Here is a 20,140-nt window from a genome sequence, read left to right on the forward strand (position 1 = left end):
CATAGATTTTTTTCGCTCTTTCATTATATATAGATATATACACAAATTTCTTTATTCTTATGTGTTTTAAAATATTTCATTATTTTACAATGCATGCACATATCATAATCACATTGTATCCTATAAATGTATAAAATGATCATTTGCCAACTAAAAAGAAAATAAAATTTTAAAGATAGATTAAATACAAATGGTCCAAGCACATCAATTTTAAAAATTGTCAGAAAAATATAATAAATGTTAAAAAAGAAAAACTGTGGATACACTTCAGAGAAAAATAATCATGCAAGAATTAATACAGGATGGACAGCTCATTTTATGAGGAACGTATTCAGAATTATCATTAAGGGAAATAAGGCTATTTTGGTCCTCAGTGAAGAGTTATTAAACTTGACGAGCTTTGTTTGTTTTGGGAGTTGCTGTTTTAGATCTTTCTTAGCTTCTCTTCCAGTGTTTATTTATACTTACTGTCAAGAACTTATTCTATAAATCTAATTGAATCATCATCTTAAGGCATCTTATAACATTTTATTGTTTGTAAGAAGAGCAACTGAAATATCTCTCGTTAGTCTTTCACATCAAATCAGTGGCATTTCCTCCCTAAGCTGAAGCTCTCCTGGTCGCTGTTGCCCAGTATATCCTAAAACTGCAGCTGGGGAGAGTTGAGACATAACCATACCAGGCAATTATTGTTTATATTTAAATGCCATCTCTTTCTTCACAGAGAGGTAGAAGTGTTCACATAAATATCCCTTATTTTGTTTCTGCTCTGCCCATTGCCTGCATGGTTTTCCCCTCCCCTAAGATAAGCAAAATTAGAAGTCCTTGTTATAGTTTGGACTTCTCATGGTTTGATAAGATGAGTCTTCTTGGCCTTCTGTGGTCATGGAGTGTATAACTAGTGTCTGAAGAAACAGCAGTAGTGATAGTCAAAAGCAGTTCCACTAATAATCTCAGCACTTTGGAAGACCAAGGAGGGAGGATTTTTTAAGCCCTGGAGTTTGAAACCTGCCTGGGCAACATAGCAAAACCCCGTTTCTTAAAAAAAAAAAAAAAAAAATAGCTGGGTGTGGTGGTATGTACCTGTAGTCCCTGCAACTTGGGAGGCTGAAGTGGGAGGATCTCTTAAGCTCAGGAGTTTGAGGCTACAGTGATCTATGCTGGTGTCACTACACTCCAGCCTGTATGATAGAGTAAGACTCTGTCTTTAAAAACCAGACAAAAAAAAGGTTTGAATGCAGCTGATTTTAACAGTTAAAGGAACAGTTCTCCAAGGTGAAACCCATGAGGATAAATGATAGCAGTAGCAGAAGAGTGGCAGAAGTGGAACCTAAAACTACATAGATGAGGCCCAGGCCTAAATGATGTGCAGATGTAATGCTGCCCGGGAAATCACCCGAGACTTTGTGAGGTTTGCTTCTCTCTGAATGGTCGCTTCTCTGAAAGAACCTCCCTTTGTCTATGCTTTGAGGAAAATCTTTCTGCTCTTGGTGATGCATTCTAATTCCTCATACCTCATAGTTATAATTATGTGTGTGAAACTCAGGGCAGCTTCTTCTGAATTGTGGGTCCAACTTGTCTAAACATCTTTTTCCTATCAGTAACATGGGCCAGAGACAGCACTTATGATGTCGTGTGCTGGGAAGAATTTAAAAAGATAATGTAGGCCTGACCAACATGGAGATACTCTACTAAAAATACAAAATTAGCTGGGTGTGGTGGTGCATCCCTGTATGCCCAGCTACTCGGAAGGCCGAAGCAGGAGAATCACTTGAACCTGGAGGCAGAGGTTGCAGTGAGCCAAGACGGCGCTATTGCACTCCGGCCTGGGCAACAAGAGGGAAACTCCACCTCAAGAAAAAAGCAAAAAAAAGATAACGCAGGTAGAATTCACAAAAAATATAAGCTAATCTCATCACTAACCTGTTAGGGCAGTGTTTTCAAACTTCATATATAAAATATATAAAGAAGCATTTCAAAGAAAATCAATTCTGACAGACTCCACATTTTTATTTATATTATTTTTATACGTTTCAAATAGGTACAAATATAAAAGTAGATATAAACTCTGTATTTCTATAGCTCTTACACATCTATAAACAAAATGTGTTTATAGATTAAATTCAAACCCATAAAACAGTAAAATTCAAATTGATGATACTCATTTAATGTTGTTTTGTTGAAAATGATACTGGGTGCCATAGCACCAATTCTTTTGACATGTTTTGAGTTTGGCATGCTTTAATTACCATGTGCTGCATGATACCTCAGTTCTTTCATTATTTAAAATCTGAATTATTTTTAAACTGCGTGTCTGAACACCTTGTTAGCGTACACCTTTTCTTCCTTTCTCATTAGCCTGAAGTTTAGTTTTAATGCATTGAGTACTGATGCTATCGTACAAGTGAAGGCAACCAGGAACACAGACACTGAGAGCTGCAGATGCTCAGTGAAAGGCGGTCCTCTAAGTGATCCAGAAAGTGCTTCATTAACTTTCTCTATATTCAGATAAGTAAATGAAAACACAGAATTAAAATATTTTCATGGAAATTTTGCAAACACCCTAGATGAGCTACATGGATCTCAGTTGAGAAATTGTTTTGAAATGATCTTATTAATTTTATTATTTATTTACTTATTTAGATTGTACTTCAGGTTCTAGGGTACATGTGCAGATCATGCAGGATTGTACATAGGTACATGCATGGCAAGGTGGTTTGCTGCCTTCCTCCCCCCATCACCGATACCTGGCATTTCTCCCCACATTATCCCTCCCCACTCTCTCCCCCTCACTGTCCCTCCCTTAGTCCCCCTACAACTGACCCCAGTGTGTGATGCTGCCCTCTCTGTGTCCACATGTTCTCTTTGTTCAACACCTGCCTATGAGTGAGAGCTGTTAATATTTATTTGTTAAAGCTGGGTAATAATTTCTGAAAGTGCTGGAGAATAGTGTTAAGAGAACAGTTAAGCAATTTTCCTGGTAAATTCACTAAGATCTACCAAGTGGAAAGCATCATTTTCTGTTTTATACCTTTTTACTGAAGGCAAGAGATATTTCCTTCCCAGGGTAATAATAGCTTTTCTGGCATAAACATTAATCTGAGAACTTAGAAACTTTGGCTGGGAATTCTGAATACTAATGGTCGTGGGTGTAAAATGAAGTAATTTATGTGTCATAGCTAATTAAGATTACAGTATTTCAGGGCACTTAAAATTCAAGTTCAAAGAAATCTTAGTGCTTTGGTCTGATAGGTGGTGTCAAGGAGTCCTTGAAAGGGCTTCCTGCCTACAGCAATAGGCATGCAGTCGCTCATTTACCACATCCTATAATTAAAATAGAATAAAACTTCACTCATACTTCTTTTGGGTACTAAATATTTCAAAGAAAATTTAGTCATTATTTGCTGCAATTTTGTTTAGAAATAAAAAGCTTTTGTAGGGTTTATTTTATTAGTAAATGGCTTTGATTGATTTGAGCTATTTTTCTGATGTAGGTGAAATAGGAAATTATGAGGAGAAAGGAACAGAAAACAACCACACAGAAAGCGTAGCTTTATCTACTAGAACTGAAGACGTTCATATTTATGTTCTAACAATTCTACTCCGAAGTGGAGTATTGTATTTACTGCAACAATGTGTACCCGTGTGCCCTGAGAACTAGATATGAAAAAAACCTTACAGCAATATGCATAATAGTAAAAAAAAACTGTAAACAAAAACATTCATTGACCATATACAATGGTAAACGTGGTACACTCGTAGAATGGAAAACTACACAACAATGAAAATTAGCAAACTAAAACTGTCCACAGCAACATGAATGAATTCCACAGACAATTTTGAGTGAAAGATACCAGACATCAAATAATATCCCATATGATTTCATTTATATTAAGTTGTTTTTTTTTTTTTTTTTTTTTTTTTTTGAGATGGAGTCTCATTCTGTCATCCGGACTGGAGTGCAGAGCCACAATCTTGGGTCACTGCAATCTCCACCTTTCAGGTTCAAATTATTCTCCCACTTCAGCCTCCCCAGTAGCTGGGACTACTGGTAACCACCACAACACCAAACTAAGTTTTGTATTTTCAGTAGATATGGGGGTTTCACCATGTTGGCCAGGCTAGTCTTGAACTCCTGGCCTCAAGTGATTCACCCGCCTCAGCCTTCCAAAGTGCTGGAATTACAGGTGTGAGCCACCATGCCTGGCCTCATTTAAATTAAATTTAACACAGGCAGACAAATTCATTATGCTAGAAGTCAGGAGAGTGGTTACTTTGAGGAAGAGAGGACTGATGGATCAGGCTTGAGAGGGTTCTAAAGTGGTGGCAGCGTTTGGTTTGTTGACCAATATTACTGAGTATTCATTATGGAGCTCCTTAAACACTTTAAATTTTACTTGTGTAATGGGATTATGTCTACTTCAAGTGGTTACTGTAAGGATTAAATAACAATGTACATAAAGTGCTGTGCATTGTACCATGTATAATAAATACTCCAACAGCTGTAATTGTCCTTGCTATCATTATCACTGGTAAGCTGTGCCTATAATAAGTTTTGAAAACGTACCTAGTTAACCAAATTCAATCCCCATATTCTAACTGTGTTAGACAGTTCTCAAACATTGAGGTGCTTTCCTGGAAACAGCCCTATTGAAAGCAGCTGCTCCATTATTGTGAGGATGTTGTTGAGAGCATTGGTGTTATAGCACATGTGTTCTCTTGGGAAGGACTTACAGAAGAAATAGCTTTCTGATCTCACTTTGGAAATAATCGTCCTACTCCTGAGCAACAGATTTTGATTATTCTCCAAGTTTAATCTTATACACATTGTGAATCCTATAGGTACATGTATCTTTCTTCTTGGCTTTCTGTTTGGACACTGAAAAACTTAGAATCAAATCTGTGCTCCTACTTTATCAAATGTATACAGATCATGCATTTTCTGGATAAACTGCTTTTTTTTCTTTTTTACTTGTTTTTATCTGATGTTTATGTAAGCTATGTTAGATTCTTTTGGGAGCAAGAAGAAGAAGCATAAGCATGTAAATAAAAAACAAATGATATGTTGGATTTAGTTACGGAAATATCTGCCAAGACAGTAGTATTCAGCAAGTTGAGACTCTGTTAAAACAATGTACTTAGTAAATGAATACATGAGTGATTTGGCATTTGGGGATGGGTCCATTAAAAACAAAAAAGAACCTGCGCAAAGTTTTGGGAAAATTGAAGCCTGCGGCGTGAATAATGGACTGGGGCATATTGAAAATGGTAGTATAAAATGGAGTGAAATCAGCATGGCACTGTGGTCCTCAGAACATCCATTCAGGGTACAGAAGTGTTGGTGATAGGGGTTGATTGATGACTGTGACGTGGGACCCTTTCTTCTTCACAAGAAAATAAAGAAGGAACAAATCCAAGTGGAAAAATGAATAGCCTTAGCAAGAAATTACATAGAAAGTACAGAAAATGAGAAATTAGGAGTCTTTTCAACATAGCTTTTTGCTTAGCATAAAAATGAAAACTTGGGGGACAGCAAACTAAAGAAGCTACACTCAAACAGCTCATGAGACACACTTAGAAGTCTAGGCAATTAATTTATTTATTGTAAATCATTTACAAATTTAGAAGTTGTGAATTCTGGTGATGCAGTTTTGCATTTCATACATTAACAAATCAGTGGAATGTAACATTTCTCCTTTGAGTTTAGTTGTAAGCAAAGGCCACGTAGGACTTGACCAATGGATAGAGCAGAAGGGATAAAAAATTCCATCATGGTTTTAGTACTTTCATAACAAAATATAAATGCATGATTTGTATAAAAAATGAATAAAAGCATTGTAAAAAGGTCTACATTAAGCATTTTTAAGTTATTTATTCAAAACTATTAGTATAAAGTACAGGCAAGACACAGTGGAAGATAAGATAAACATAAACTTTGGCCTATCAAAGCTTATATTTTTGAGAAACATGCCCAAATAAATGCCTGTATCAGAAAATTCATGCAAAATTTCTAGTAAGACATTAGAAGATACTGATAAAATGGCTTCCTATCTCTCTGATGCTATAGGAAATTATTGCTCACAAAATACAAGTTGCTATTTCTTCGTGACTTTTTTGTAGATTTAAAAATCACATAGTTATTTACAAAGCAGCATAACTGAAATAATGAGTACTTCTTCCTTATTGATTTTTCTGAAAACTGCCTTCCTTATTTCATTCACACTTCATCTATAATTGGGAAAGGGAAACTACTAAATTGATAAATTCAACAAAGGGGGAATATATCTTGAATATGAAGTGTTATTACTGTTGACAGTCCAATAAGGGAGACACCATGGAAAAATTTATGGGTGTTCTTGCAATTGGCTGAAGCAATTTTCAACACACTGTATTTCATTCTTGGAAAGAACCAAAGCCATCTTTCTTACACATTTTTTTAGAAGTCAACATCTAGCAGGCAGCGGAGACTTCTCCAAAAGTTATTTAGCATTACCCAATTCTATCACCTGTTTAAATCTCAGGTATTTCAGTATTGGGACCTCTAATTGGGATGTCTATCCATTGAATAATTCTAAAGTTTATTTTACAGGGTATGTGCCTGGCAATAACATTCCATAGTTGCTAACATGTCTTATCATTCAAATTGCTTGTCGAGGTACCAGGCAGCTAGCTACAGGTTACTTGGGCACTGCCCACTTGCTGGGCAGATAAGGAAGCCTTAATTGGGGAAGCCTGGATATACTCACCTGCCCCGGCTTTCGGCTTCCCTACCTTTCATTTGATTTTTTCATCATCTTAGTTTTTTCACTGTGAGGAAATTTCCTCAGGAAAAACTGGGGTTACTCCCTGTGGTGTCTGCTCACCCCAACAAGTTTTTCCTTTCCTTTTACTTTTTTTTCTCCTTTGTTTTTTTCTCTGAAACACACATATCAATGAGTTTTTTCACTTGGTAAACTTGAAAATCCTGGGTCAGAACTGCAACGTGAGGCGGAGATGTGTGGAATGTATTTTTAAGTACATTATCTTCATTTTGAAGGTGAAGAAGCCAACTGTAGGTGAATTCCCCAGGACTGAACAGAGTTGAGAGTTCAGAAATCATACAAAAATGGCCATGAACAGAGAATCCTGGCCTCTTGATTCCTACTCTGACTTCTGCAAGTTTTCCAACTATGGCCTTTATCTCTTCTCTCTACACATCACAATTGTAACCCATGTGTATTTGAGGTCAAATTTGGCCAAGAGTACCCTATAAGTTGAGAAAATAATCCTGATGCTCTGAGCACAAAATAGTGTTCTTTGTAGCATTAAAAAAGGACCTTGACACACTATTAAATTTTAAATTATTTTAGTACATATTTTTATGTTTTATTTCCTTTTTGAAAACAATATTTCTTGCTCAAATACATTTGTCAAGATAAAACTTTTCTTATGATAATTAAATTATGACAAGGATTGGATTATGTGGAAAATTATGGTGTTTTATTCCTTTTTAAATGTATGGTAACTTCCAGCCTGTTACTCCTGCAAATACTCCAAAACAACCCCAAAGCATGGACACTATCCAGTACGTTGCTGATGCTGTGTATGCTCCACAAGTGCTTGCTTAGTCTGGTAAGGTAAAGGAAATACCCAACTGCCCAGCTTAAGGAAAGAGGTTGTCCTTCAATGGTTGGGAATGATTTTTGTTCATGTCACTCTCACACTTGGAAAGACCTTTGATGGGGCTGCACAGAGCACAGAATAAAGCTCAAATCTGGCTCTGACTTAGCTTTCCAATGTAACTCTTTGCCCCATCTGCCTCTGTTTATCCCCACCCTGCACCACACATGGCAAATCTGCAGACTGGTGGTCTTGCCAGGTAACACCCATGGGTGTTATCTGGCAAGTGGTCCAGGGACATGAACACATGCTTGTTTGGGTGATGGCTGTGGAGAACTGGGTAGGTCCACAGTCTAAAGGGTGCTGCTACTCAGCTCCACCTAGCCTTGCCCTGCTGGAAGGAGAGGGTCTGATGTTTCCAATTCCCCTGCTTTACATTAGGAAAAGTCAGAAAGAGGCCGGGTATGGTAGCTCATGCCTGTAATCCCAGCACTTCAGGAGGCTAAGGCGGGCAGATCATGAGGTCAAGAGATCGAGACCATCCTGGCCAACATGGTGAAACCCTGTCTCTACTAAAATTAGCTGGGTGTGATAGTGCATGCCTGTAGTCACAGCAACTCAGGAGGCTAAGGCAGGAGAATCGCTTGAACCCAGCAGATGGAGGTTAAAGAGAGCCAAGATCGTGCCACTGCACTCCAGTCTGGGGCACAGAGCAAGACTCTGTCTCAAAAAAAAAAAAAAAAAAAAAAGGGCAGAAAGATGGTTACTGAATCTTGAAATGTCCTGATTTTCTAACATTTTGTAGGGTGTGCTTTTATTCACTCCACTGGTCATATTGGTGAGCCTTTTCCCATCCACTGGCTGATAACTATTCGCCTCCGAAAATATGTACTCTAAACAACCCTGACTATTTGCAGTTTTCTCAGAATATGGCATATTTTTCACCCCCCTCAGCTTTCTCCCCTGCTTCAGCTCATGCTGCTCTCTGTCTCAATGTCCTCTCCACTCGTCCTAACAAGGCTCTATGCAGCCATTTTTAAACACTGCCCAAAGACAGTCATGGAAAGGCCTTATTCAACCTCCCTCCCCCATGTTGTTCAACAACCCAGCAGAGCTATCCCTTTTCCCCTGTTTCACTTAACATTGCTCATACAATATAGGAGGTGCAACACTGAAATATATTTAGCTGTGACTGATAGCCATTTCCTCCATTAGCATGTAAACAACGTTCTTATTCCTCTTCATATCTTTGATGCTTTACATGAGGAACAGCCCCAAGAATGGTCAGTGCTTGCTGAAATGACACATAGAATAGTTTCTTGCCTGCACCTTCACTAAGAATCATTTTTAACTTGTACCAGAGCAAGAAAACCCAGAAAGGTTTCATGATGATATGGAACCCAAAGTTCAGATTTCAGAATTATGCATGCTCTGAGACTGTATCTTCGGAACCCGTGGGGCCACCTGCTGCCATCCCCTGCAGAAGTGAATGCACAAGTGATCCTGCCCTCAGGGACCTCACATTCTAGGGGCAAGCAGGAGCATTTCATTTCAGTACTGTCACTCAAGTGCCTACTCAGCTAGTTCTAAAAGCAGATCAGCCGACATTCTCCTTTTTCTTCATTCTAGATTTTAGATGCAGAACCTCAGAAACAGAAAGTGATGATATATTAAGCACTTTATCCAAGGACACACAGCAAGGTAGTGTCGGACATGTCTGTAGAGATCATTTTCTAGCACTGAGTGCAGTAAAACTTGCTGCAAACATCTTGCTTTCCTCTCTCTTCAACTTAGTTGATAACTTCCAATTACTACATGCCCTATACACAAAATTGGCATATACAAAACACACCACACACATGAGCGTTTTTAAGAATTAGGAGTCAGCCACTCTTACCAGATTCAAATTTGTTTTATCTTTTAATCATTTTGCTTAGCACCTTAAGGTTTCAAGGTGAGCTTGGCTTTCAGGCTACAGCAGAAGGTGGGGAGCCAGAAAGCCCCTGCCTGGAGCCCTGCAGTGTGTCCTTCCTGGCCCCTCTTCCTTCTGGCTCTCAGCTCCTTCCGGACAACCCTCCATGGATCTTCTCTCCTTCTGGAGTTTCCACATTCTAGCACTTTCCTGACCTGTTCAAACCCCCATGCTGCTTCCTGTCCACATCACCATACCCTTAATCTCATGTCCCAGGCCTTTAGTTTCCTCCCGCAAAGCAGAGGGTTGCAGCAGAAAATGGGAAGGCGTGGCTCCTCTTCACATTTTTGTACTTATCAGGCCTCCTGCTAGCTATGTCTAAGGGTAAAGCAGTGAGGAAGGCACATGTATTGAGGGATTTTAATCATGTAGGCAAAGCAGCATTTGATGCCTCTGATGCCAGCCACATTCTGTGTCCAGCCACTTCCATACCATGCCATTCTTTGAAATAAATTAGATGACATATCAGGTAGCCAGGACTGTCATAACAAAGTACCACAGACGGGGTGCCTTAAGCAACCAGATATCAACTTCTCACAGCTCTGGAGGCTGGAAGTGCAAGACTGAGGTGTTGGCAGGGCTGCTTTCTTCTGAGGCATCTCTCCTTGGCTTGCAGATGACCATTTTCTCTCTGTCTTCACTTTGTATTTGCCGGTGTTCTAATTCTGTCTTATTATAAGAATACCAGGCTTCTTGTGCTAGAACCCACCCTAATGACCTCTTTTTAACTTAATTTTCTATTTTTAAACCCTATCTCCAAATAGAGTCGTATTCTATAGTACTGGGAGTTAGGACTTCAACAGATAAATCTGAAGGTTGGTGGGTGGGGAGGTGGTAATTCAGCTCATAGCAGATGTGAAGGTCCTACTCCAAAGCTCATCTATCCCCTCTATTCCACTTCATATTATGGTAATATAGGTGGTGACCAAGAAGGACTTTGGGTCATCAGGTGATGAGATGAGTTTCATGTATCTTTGCAGCCCCAGACACATGCACATGTATGCCTCAGAAACCACCCTGCTCCTTCGACATCATGTTCCATGGGACTAACCCCAAGGGGTTGGCCTACACAGTTCATGGGGATGAAACTTGACTTATGCTTATTTTACATCATAGAACTTCTCTAAGACATTTTGTTCCTAGAATGAAAAGTAATACAAATCAGTTAATTGAAGTTTGTGTTAACACAATTCTTTCTGAAATAATTCTATGGGAATCTGTGTTCTAGAATCTGTATTAGTGTTAGCTCTATTGAATAATCCCTGAAATCTGCTGTAAAAAATTTTCTTCTAAAATAAATTATCTGCAATAAGAGTCCATGCACCTTCCCCTAAAAATATAATTAATATTCTCTTTACTGACAATAAAAGTAATATTGCTATTATGCAGGAATATTTTCCTTTATGTCTTTAAAAACTTTAAATGCTTAATTGTATTTGTAATATTAATAGTACAACCTTGTTTAACCCATTTGAATTTTCCCCTTCAAGTACACCCATAACTACATATGAACATGTTAATATCCACAGTAAATCATCTTTACAATTAAAGAAAAAATTGAAGTTGTGTGATTATTTATTGCTTCTGCAATGGTTTGATAACAGACCGATACAGATCATTCCCATGGATCTCTAAGTCATCATGGTCGTCAGTTATTGAATAACCAATGAAATGTTACACTGATGAACAACCAATGTAGTCTTCATTAAGATACATGCAATCTCCTCCAGGTAAATAGGTAGCACAATTGCCTCCAGGTAAAATATATACACTTACCTGACTGGAAAAAGGATAGAAACATAATTTTAGTTTTTTTCTTCTATGCTTTACTATAGTTTTGAATAGAACAATATGTTTTATTTTTAGAATCAGAAATAAAACCCAGAAAAATGTGTTTGAAAAGAGAATAAAACTGTATAAATGGTCGGTCAAACTTATTAATGGCCAAATAAAATGAATGATTTAATGTATCATTCTATGGTCTGCTTGTTTTTTAAGTGGAAAAAACTTCATATGGTCTTAAAATGGTTGAGTTAGATTTTATTGAGATAGATGATACAAAATATTTAAACACCAACAAACATACATGAGACATTGTGGGAAAAGAAAATGTGTCCACAAAAAGCCCCACAGATTTTCATAGTTTGCACAAAGTCAACTGTGCTCTCATTCAAAGAAAATTTTTTCAGGACATGCTGTATGATTTCTTGTCAACAAATTATACTTACCAGATTTATAGACTCAAGTCCCAGTTTTCTCATTTATAGGACATGGATAAGTTCTGACTCTTCCTTTTCCTCCATATTTGTTAGACAGAGCCACGCCAGTTCCTCAGAAACAAAAAACATGAGACAGAAATAGAAGGTTCTAGAAACTAATAGCCTTAGAAAACATTTACTTTGTGTAGACCTGACTTAGTGAGAAAGTGTTTTCACTATGTAGAAGAATTTGAGAATGGTAGAAACATTTATTCAGTCATGCAATAAATATTTTTAAGGTGGAAAAAAGAAAAACAATTTTTGTCAATTGTGAAATATGTTCAGATCCAACCTTCACTAACTCCATTGTGTAATCATACAGTAGGCCCTCGGAATAGGACCAGGAATAAGGCAAGGTGTCTGTCCTTGTGTGGCCTATAATCTAGTGGACAAGATGGTAAATAAGGAAATAAATAATAGGCAAAATAATTACCCAATTAATTCAAACAATAGCATAATCACAAAATTATTTTACATAGTTTTGAAAAAGTAATAGTGTTTAGTGCTATGAAGTAGATTGGGTTAAGCATAAATATTATGTATTGTAGATCTTATATAGGTTGGGATATTTATGTCTTACTCCTTTAATACAGGAATTGAACATTCAATCGGAAATTCTAATAATACAAAATTAGCTGCAATATGAAGAACTAATTACCTAGAAGGAAGCACCTTTTAGTATTAGGGACATCTTTATTTCTTTAGATTCCTCTCATCTTTAATCACTTGTCTATACACAATCACTTTACTTTTAGTTTCTGCAGCATCTTTGACCTTGTTGGAAATGTCAGAAAATTGCTGAACCTTTACTCAGCCCCTACAGAGCCATTATAAACCTATTTTTTGAAAATAGCCAGTAGGAGGATGGGTGGAAAAAAGAAAAACAAATTTTGTCACTCGTGAAATATGCCCAGATCCAACCTTCACTAACCCCATTGTGTAAAACATTCAGAATATTATTAAGAGAAAGCTTACAAGTGTAAATATACTTATTCTCAATGAAATCAACACCATCTGACTGATTTGTAACTACTCCCTTAATGCTGCCATAAACTTTATTGCAGTGAAAACACTGGTTCTACAGATTGCTTTCCTCTTCCTCAGGATGTGTTTGACCTTTGTGGCATTGCCACTATAAATCTCATGGCCCAACAACCCCTTGTCTGCAAGTGATTTCAAGCACTATCATAAAAATGAAACAGACAGACTTAATTTGAGTTCCAGACTTGAGGAAACTCAACTAAAATATTAGCATAATTTCACTGAGGACAGAGGAAATTGTTAAAATATGTGTATTAGAGAGTGTCTGCAATTTAATCCATCCTTTTTTCTGGCTCTTGGGTGCCACCCAGTGATTAGCTTAGCCTCAGGTTGCCGAAGGCGTCCATGGTGCACAAACAGCCACTGGTCACAGGAGAGCCAGGACAAGGATATTAGTGGTAGTTAAGACGTTGCAATATGAAATTAAATTTAGAAATAATGATTAAATAAAAAATATGTTCCGAATCTACATTCTATCCAGAAAAACCTGATCATTGACAATGTGCTCCTTCCAGACATCCAAGTATTGCAGATAATCTGTTCTGTAAATAAAGAAAGTTTCATCTTTAGAGCACAGGCTGGGTTTACAGATACACAGTGAAGATGAGCAGCAGGAAATTCATCAGCACAGTTTATTTCTCCTTTCCTGATCCTCTTCCCTGTCCGTATGTCACACCACTCAGTCCCTTTCCCATATCATAGGCAGAGCTTGAAAAACTCTGCTTTATAACCACAAGGGCAGGTGGCTGACTCAACCAAGTTATTATTTTCATCTCTCAAACCTACTAGACTGTTTCTTGTCCTTATAATTCACAGGTCTTGGCATAAGAACCAACATTCCCTTATGCTCACCCTCCACACAGATCAACAGGCATCCGAGGGTTGTTTTTTGCTGCTTAAGCAAGGTTCTCACTTTCACTTTCTCTCAATAAGTGTGTGACACATATAATAACATTTTGTCAAAGATTTGTGCCATTTTTGGAGGAAAAGCAATAGATACTCAACCCGATGGGCTTTCTGTTTCCTCTACAAAAACACAATGAGTGCGTAAACTCTCTTTCTCTCTCTCTCTAGGGAGACTATGTAACATCATCTACTTATTATCTATCTTGTCTCCCCTGAACTAACTTCTTAAAGGTTCCCTCAGGCCATCCTTGGGAGAGGGGAGCTCCCATGAGACACATGAGTGTGAATTGGCTCCCTCAAGCCAAGACGCTTTCTCCTTGCTCATATACTATGGCAATTTCTCAAGGAGGAAGCTAAGAAAGAAAAAGTTGGGAAAGAAGAAGGATATGCTCCAAAGGACTAAGAAGGTCCATATAACTGAGGCGGGGGGTAGTTCTGGAAGGGGAAACAAGTACCTGCACAAATCGTCCACCTTTCTCAGAATCTCCTCCTCCTCCTCCTCCTCCCAACCACTGTACTCGCAGCCCCTTTGTACTCTCCCTCTGCCCTGGATCCACAACTTGGCTGAGTGAAATGAATGGGTTGGTGGTGGTGGTGATGGTAGCAGGAGGTCCCACTGTTGGCTGGAGGCAGATGGAGACAGCAAGAGCTCATCTCCAAGAGCTGGGAGCCAGCAAGGAGCCCATGGGTGATAGATGCTGGGCAGACCTGAAATAGACACAAGGTCACTGCAGAAGATCTCCTCTGGCGCAGACAACAGGACTTGGGATGGCCTGTCACTTAATCCTGCATGACTGGAAGGGGCTGGGGGATCCTTTGCAGCCCATTCACCATTTACTGCTGGTGGTTTTCATACTGCCTTCCAGAGGGAAGCAGGAGAGAAGGAAACCACGTTCCCAGATTCTTGGATTACATGCTCCCTTCTCACAGAGAGGCTACTTTGCCAAAAACAAATTGATGTTTAGGTCCTTACATTGGTTCATTAAAAACACTATAGGAGCCCCCTCCTGATTCTAATTTCTCATGGTAGTATTGCAATAGGAGGAAGATTACAGTGGTCTATGAGTTTATATGCTTTGGGCAATTTTAATCATTTATTGACTATTTACATACACCAGGCACTGGGCCTATGACCATTGGAGCTTGGAATCTCTAAATAGATGTGATTATTTTCCTCATTTTACAGTCATAGACACTGAGGCACAGGAAGATAAGTGCTTGCCCAAGGTCATATTGCTGGTAGCTAGAAGCTAGGATCCATCTTCTGGCAATTTGACCCTAGAGCCTGTTAGAAATTGATATGGTTTGCTTGTATATCCACCCAAATCTCATCTTGAATTACGGTCCCCATAATCCCCAGGAGTTGTAGGAGGAACACAGTGGGAGGTAATGAATCTTGGGGGCAGTTACCTCCATCCCGTTCTTAAGAGAGTGAGTGAGTTCCCATGAGATCTAATGGTTTTATAAGGAGCTTTCCCCCACTTAGCTCTGCACTTCTCTTTGCTACTGCCATGTGAAGAAACATGGTTGCTTCTCCTTCTGCCATGATTGTAAGTTTCCTAAGCCCTCCCAGCCATGCTGAACTGTGAGTCAATTAAACTACTTTCCTTTATAAATTACCTAGTCTCGGGTATATCTTTATTAGCAGTTTGAAAATGGATGAATACAGTAATATATCATTTGATACAAAACCCCAAATGGCATATATTATAAACTTTGAAAATTACAAGAAAAAATTATTTTAGTCTCAATATAAATTAAACAAGGTAACCTAGTCTCAACATGGATTAAATAAATATTAAATAAGCTAATTTCTATGTTTGAAACACCATTGTTTTTTTGGAAATGCATATTGACTTTGTATCAATTTACAGATATAACTTGGGAACACAACCAGCTTGTAAATTGGGTATTAGCTGGTATATATGTAAATAACTTATTGGGAAAACTTACCAAATTTTTATACACTGCAAAATCTGATATTTTAAATCTATAATTTCGAAGTTTCATTCCAGCTTTGTTTATTTGCATAAACATTTATGAAGGTTAATTCTTTTACCTTATAACTGCTGATAGTCAAACCTTTCTGAAATAGAAGCTTTAGATTCATCCAATATTCAAACAAGTACTTCACTGAAACCCCAAGATTCTGCATTTTAAAGTATGAACTAAATAACCTTAGTCAGTGAGATTTTTAGCCTAGGCACTAGACAGTCACTGCTTCTCCAGGAAACATCCCAGGAACGTTTCATTTTGCATGTGAACTTGCATGGATGCATCAGGTTTTATCCTGATGCATCCACTAAAATAAACTGGCCTCCAAATCCACTCTTAAATAATGAATACATCAACATATTGAATGGAATTGTTTTACATTATCAACTGGATGTCAAAAATAATTCATTTGACTAATGCATAATTATCATCTGTCCCTAATTATAATAGACCAAAATGTCCATTTGCTGGCTGACCATTGGCAAAAGTGGCTTTCCTGGAATGAGATAGAAGATCCAATTATCATTATATTAATGAATGAATGTTTTTCCTGTTTGTTGCAGGAGGAAAGTGTGATTTCAGTCCATCAAAAAAGTTTTAGGAGATTGTTGTACTTTCAAAGGAAGGGCTAGACAAAGCTTTATTTTATGCCATTTAAATTCAAATTTACTGTGTCAAAAGGCCATTGCTGCTATGTTAATTCTCTGTTACATTGCAACAGGAACTGTAGCAGAGAATGACGTTTACTGGATAGCTGCTGAATGCCACAGCTTGACCTGTAATCAAGGACCACTATGGTGGTGCCTGAATGTTCCTCTGCAATCTGGAAACAGATCCATGCCTGGGCAGGAGGGAGGCCAGGAATGGCTCCTTTTGGAGATGGTCAGATCTTAAGAGCTCAGCTGGATCTTTGCAAGGCAGTCAAGGATGTTCAGGAAATACAAATTCAATTATCAGCAATGAAGCCCAAAGTTCACAACTTTGGTGTCAGGTGATACTGATTTGCTATCCTAAGTCAGCCACTTTCTTACTGCTTTGGAGAAAATATTTACAACCTCTCCAAAAATCACCATATCAAAGAAGCCTTCCTTGACATCCTTTCTCCTCCCTTCCAGTCTCTACTCCTTCTTCTTCATTCTTCTTCAAAGCACTGATCAGAGCTGGGTATGTTCTTTATATGTTTTTTTCCTAGCAGTTTCTATCAGTTAAAATGTAAGCTCCATGAGAGCAAGGCCTTTGCTGTTGTCACCTAATAAGCACTCAGTAAGTAACTGGTGAATGAATGAGTTTTGGGGAGTCCTAATTTATTTCTCTGTAAAATCTTGTTTTTCAAGATTAGATGAGCTTTGTTCCTCATATACAGTAGGTACTTTTCTGTGCATTTCTCATGCTTTTTAGAGGGAGAGTAGCTTTGCTTCTGGGCGGGACTCAATCTCATATTCCCCAATGCACGTCCATGCAAACATCAAAACCACAATCATATTCTTTCATGTTTTGTGAATGGCTAGGATGGTCTGTTAGATTAAGTAATTTGTTCATTCAACATGTATTCAGCATATGAAGAGGCTACTCTGATACTCTGTGAAAATGAGGTAGCCTTGTTGTCTAGGGAAAAACCCAAAGTTCCTCATCTGGTGACAAGAAGATTAAGGACACGGGGATACACACACAGAGTGGATTTAAGAATGTAAAGTTTAATAGGCGAAAGAAAGAAGAGAGAGAGAGAGAAAGCTTCTTCGTGCAGAGGAAGCAAAACACTCAAGAGGGTTTCCAGGATTGGGGCAAGATGTGGTCTATTTCATAGAAGGGCTTGAGGAGATGGTGTTTGATTTACATAAGGTATAGGGGATTGGTTTCACCAAGTGTGTCATTTACATAGCCCACGAACCTTTTATATGTAAATGGAGTTTACCTGGCCTGGCGCCTGGACACCCATACGTGTAGTGACAAAGAGAAGGGAGGAGATACCCTCCATGTTGCATGTGCCTGGCTTCCAAGTACAGCTGCCAGCGTTTACCTATGCAAGTTTCCAGCTTGCTTATCTATGCTTGCAGCTTGATTTTTCAGGCTGCTTTTTATTAGAAAAGAAATGATCTGGGGGCTGATTTTTATTAAAGAAAATTCCACTGAGAACTCTTTTACCCTTAGTAGCTGCCTAAATAATTTCTTACTAACTTCTATATCAAAGATTACTTTTCTCTCTAGGTCCTAGGACCTTCATTGCTCCTAAAGTTAGACTGCTCCCACAGCCAGACCACTGAATCTTGGTTGAGAGACTGCAGCGGGCTTCTTCTAAGGGGCCTTCTTATTTTCTGTAGCTTCTTGTTGGCATGAGTAATGTGCTATTTTGTCTTTTCCTGACTCAGTCAGGACAAATCTCACCTCTTTCTTGAGCTCTTTCATCTAGAAAATTATTTTCCTGAGGAAAAATTGCAGCAGAGAATTTGATTTTAACGATAGTGGCACAAACCTTTGTAGTTCCATAGTTCTTAGCAAAACCTCTTGTTTGTAATTGAAATAGGCAAAATTAGTGAATAAAGCAGCAAATAAGATATGTTCCTGTCTTGTACACCCAGGCTCCCATAAATCTGGAGAAAGTTAACCAAGGTATTTGCTTATATGAATCCCCGTAAAATTATTTTTTTAATTTCACATATAGAGAGACATAGCACAAACTTCTAATAATTGTCTTCACAGTGTCCATAAGTCAGTAGCATTGTCTCAGGTGGCTAATTATTTGCTTCAAAAAGATAAGTTATGATGGTGACAATCCAGGTAGGCTCTACCCACAAAGTCCTGAAATTCAATTGATGATGGTCAAAAGCAATGTGCCTGGAAATCTGCATGTGGTGGATAAGTGGCCCATGACTTCATTTTAGTATCTTAAATCTGAGATGGAAGGACAAACTCTATGAACCACTTTAAACTGTTTATCAGAATCACAAATTCCTTCTGCAAAACTCATATGGAGTCTTGCTCAAGCTCTCTTAATTCACTCTCACAGAAAAGAATGCGCCTTTGACAAAGTAATGATGCTTTCTATCCTTCCTTTTAAGGTAAGAAATCCCAGCTACCAAGATAATGCCATGGTCACCTTCAGCCAATGCAGTTTGTCTGCAAATGGAAGTTTTTGTGGCCATAGCAACTCATGCTTATTTTTTTTAATAGCTTTAGCCTCTCTGGCAGTTTCTTTAGTACACTATATCTCCATAGAAAATTTAAGATACACATCTCACGTCTTGAATAATTGTGTGACACAGTTTACCACAGAGATGGAACAGAGTTTACTTTAATATTAGCATGTCCATGATAGTGGCAGAGCATGACCTTGGCTGTTTAGTGGCAGGCTGATCCAGTGCATTTGTATTTGTCATTGTTCTTTAGGGTTGTGGGTGGTTATGCAGTCAGAAGCCCTTAGTCAAAGATACAGCAGACAGTTTGGGATAATCCAGATACAATTTTTGGTTACTATGAATTTCAAGACAAGGCCTTAGAAGTAATTGTAGAACTTCCTGATTGTGACAAAAATAGTTTCTTTAACTTGTGTTTGGGTCTGTGATTCTAGTCTCTCTCTGATTTCTCTGAATAACAAGTTACATTCATTTTTCTAGCATTGTGTAGCAAAACATAGTTCCAATATGCCAGTGCCATAGCCCTCCTGTACTTACTTGGTAATGCACAAAGCCATCGAGTTTTACATAGATCTTTACTGGACATCAATTTTTATTTTAAAATGGTTTTATATTAAAACAAAATTATTACAGAATAGAATCCCAATTTTAAAAATATTTTAAATATTAAACATGAGATTTCAAAAAATTTTGAGCCTGCTGTGCATCGCTTCTGGCCATGTTCCAGGCCTAGGATCTGTGCGGCCCTCTCTGTCACTGGAGATACGTAGTAGGACAGGCTGAGAAGTGCTGCTTTACACTAGAGTAACAGGGAGAAGAAATATTAATGTGTTCACAGACTTAGAAGTGAATGACCTCTCACACTTTAGAAAATTATCATTAGACTGGGCTGGGTGCAGTGGTTCACACTCATAGTCCCAGCACTTTGGGAGGCCAAGACACGTGGATCATAAAGTCAAGAGATAGAGAACATCCTGGTCAACATGGTAAAACTTATTCTTTGCTAAAAATACAAAAATTAGCTGGGTATGGTGGTGTGCACCTGTACAGTCAAAGCTACTTGGGAGGCTGAGGCAGGATAGTCTCTTGAATCCGGGAGGTGGAGGTTGCAGTGAGCTGAGACTGCACCACTGCATTCCGGCTGGCCACAGATTGAGACTCCTTTTCAAAAAAAAAAAAAAGAAAGAGAAAAAGTAAATACCCTGTTACTAAAAAAAATACAAAACTTAGTCAGCTAT

At 38.3% G+C, this 20,140-nt stretch overlaps 2 long non-coding RNA genes across 2 annotated transcripts; one reads left to right on the plus strand and one right to left on the minus strand.

Moving 5' to 3' along the window:
• Nucleotides 1-8,054: 8,054 nt before the first annotated feature.
• Nucleotides 8,055-19,943, minus strand: LOC116563405. The gene is made up of 3 exons (XR_004274388.1): nt 19,845-19,943; nt 13,876-13,883; nt 8,055-8,101 (listed from the first exon to the last, which is right to left on the minus strand). It is a non-coding gene; the product is annotated as an uncharacterized LOC116563405 (long non-coding RNA).
• Nucleotides 8,056-19,965, plus strand: LOC116563404. Its single transcript, XR_004274387.1, has 3 exons — nt 8,056-8,079; nt 14,987-14,990; nt 19,818-19,965. It is a non-coding gene; the product is annotated as an uncharacterized LOC116563404 (long non-coding RNA).
• Nucleotides 19,966-20,140: the final 175 nt, after the last annotated feature.

This window comes from Sapajus apella, unplaced genomic scaffold (assembly GCF_009761245.1).
Source record: "Sapajus apella isolate SASKATOON/1434 unplaced genomic scaffold, GSC_monkey_1.0 scaffold35, whole genome shotgun sequence".
Classification (NCBI taxonomy): Eukaryota; Metazoa; Chordata; class Mammalia; order Primates; family Cebidae; genus Sapajus; species Sapajus apella.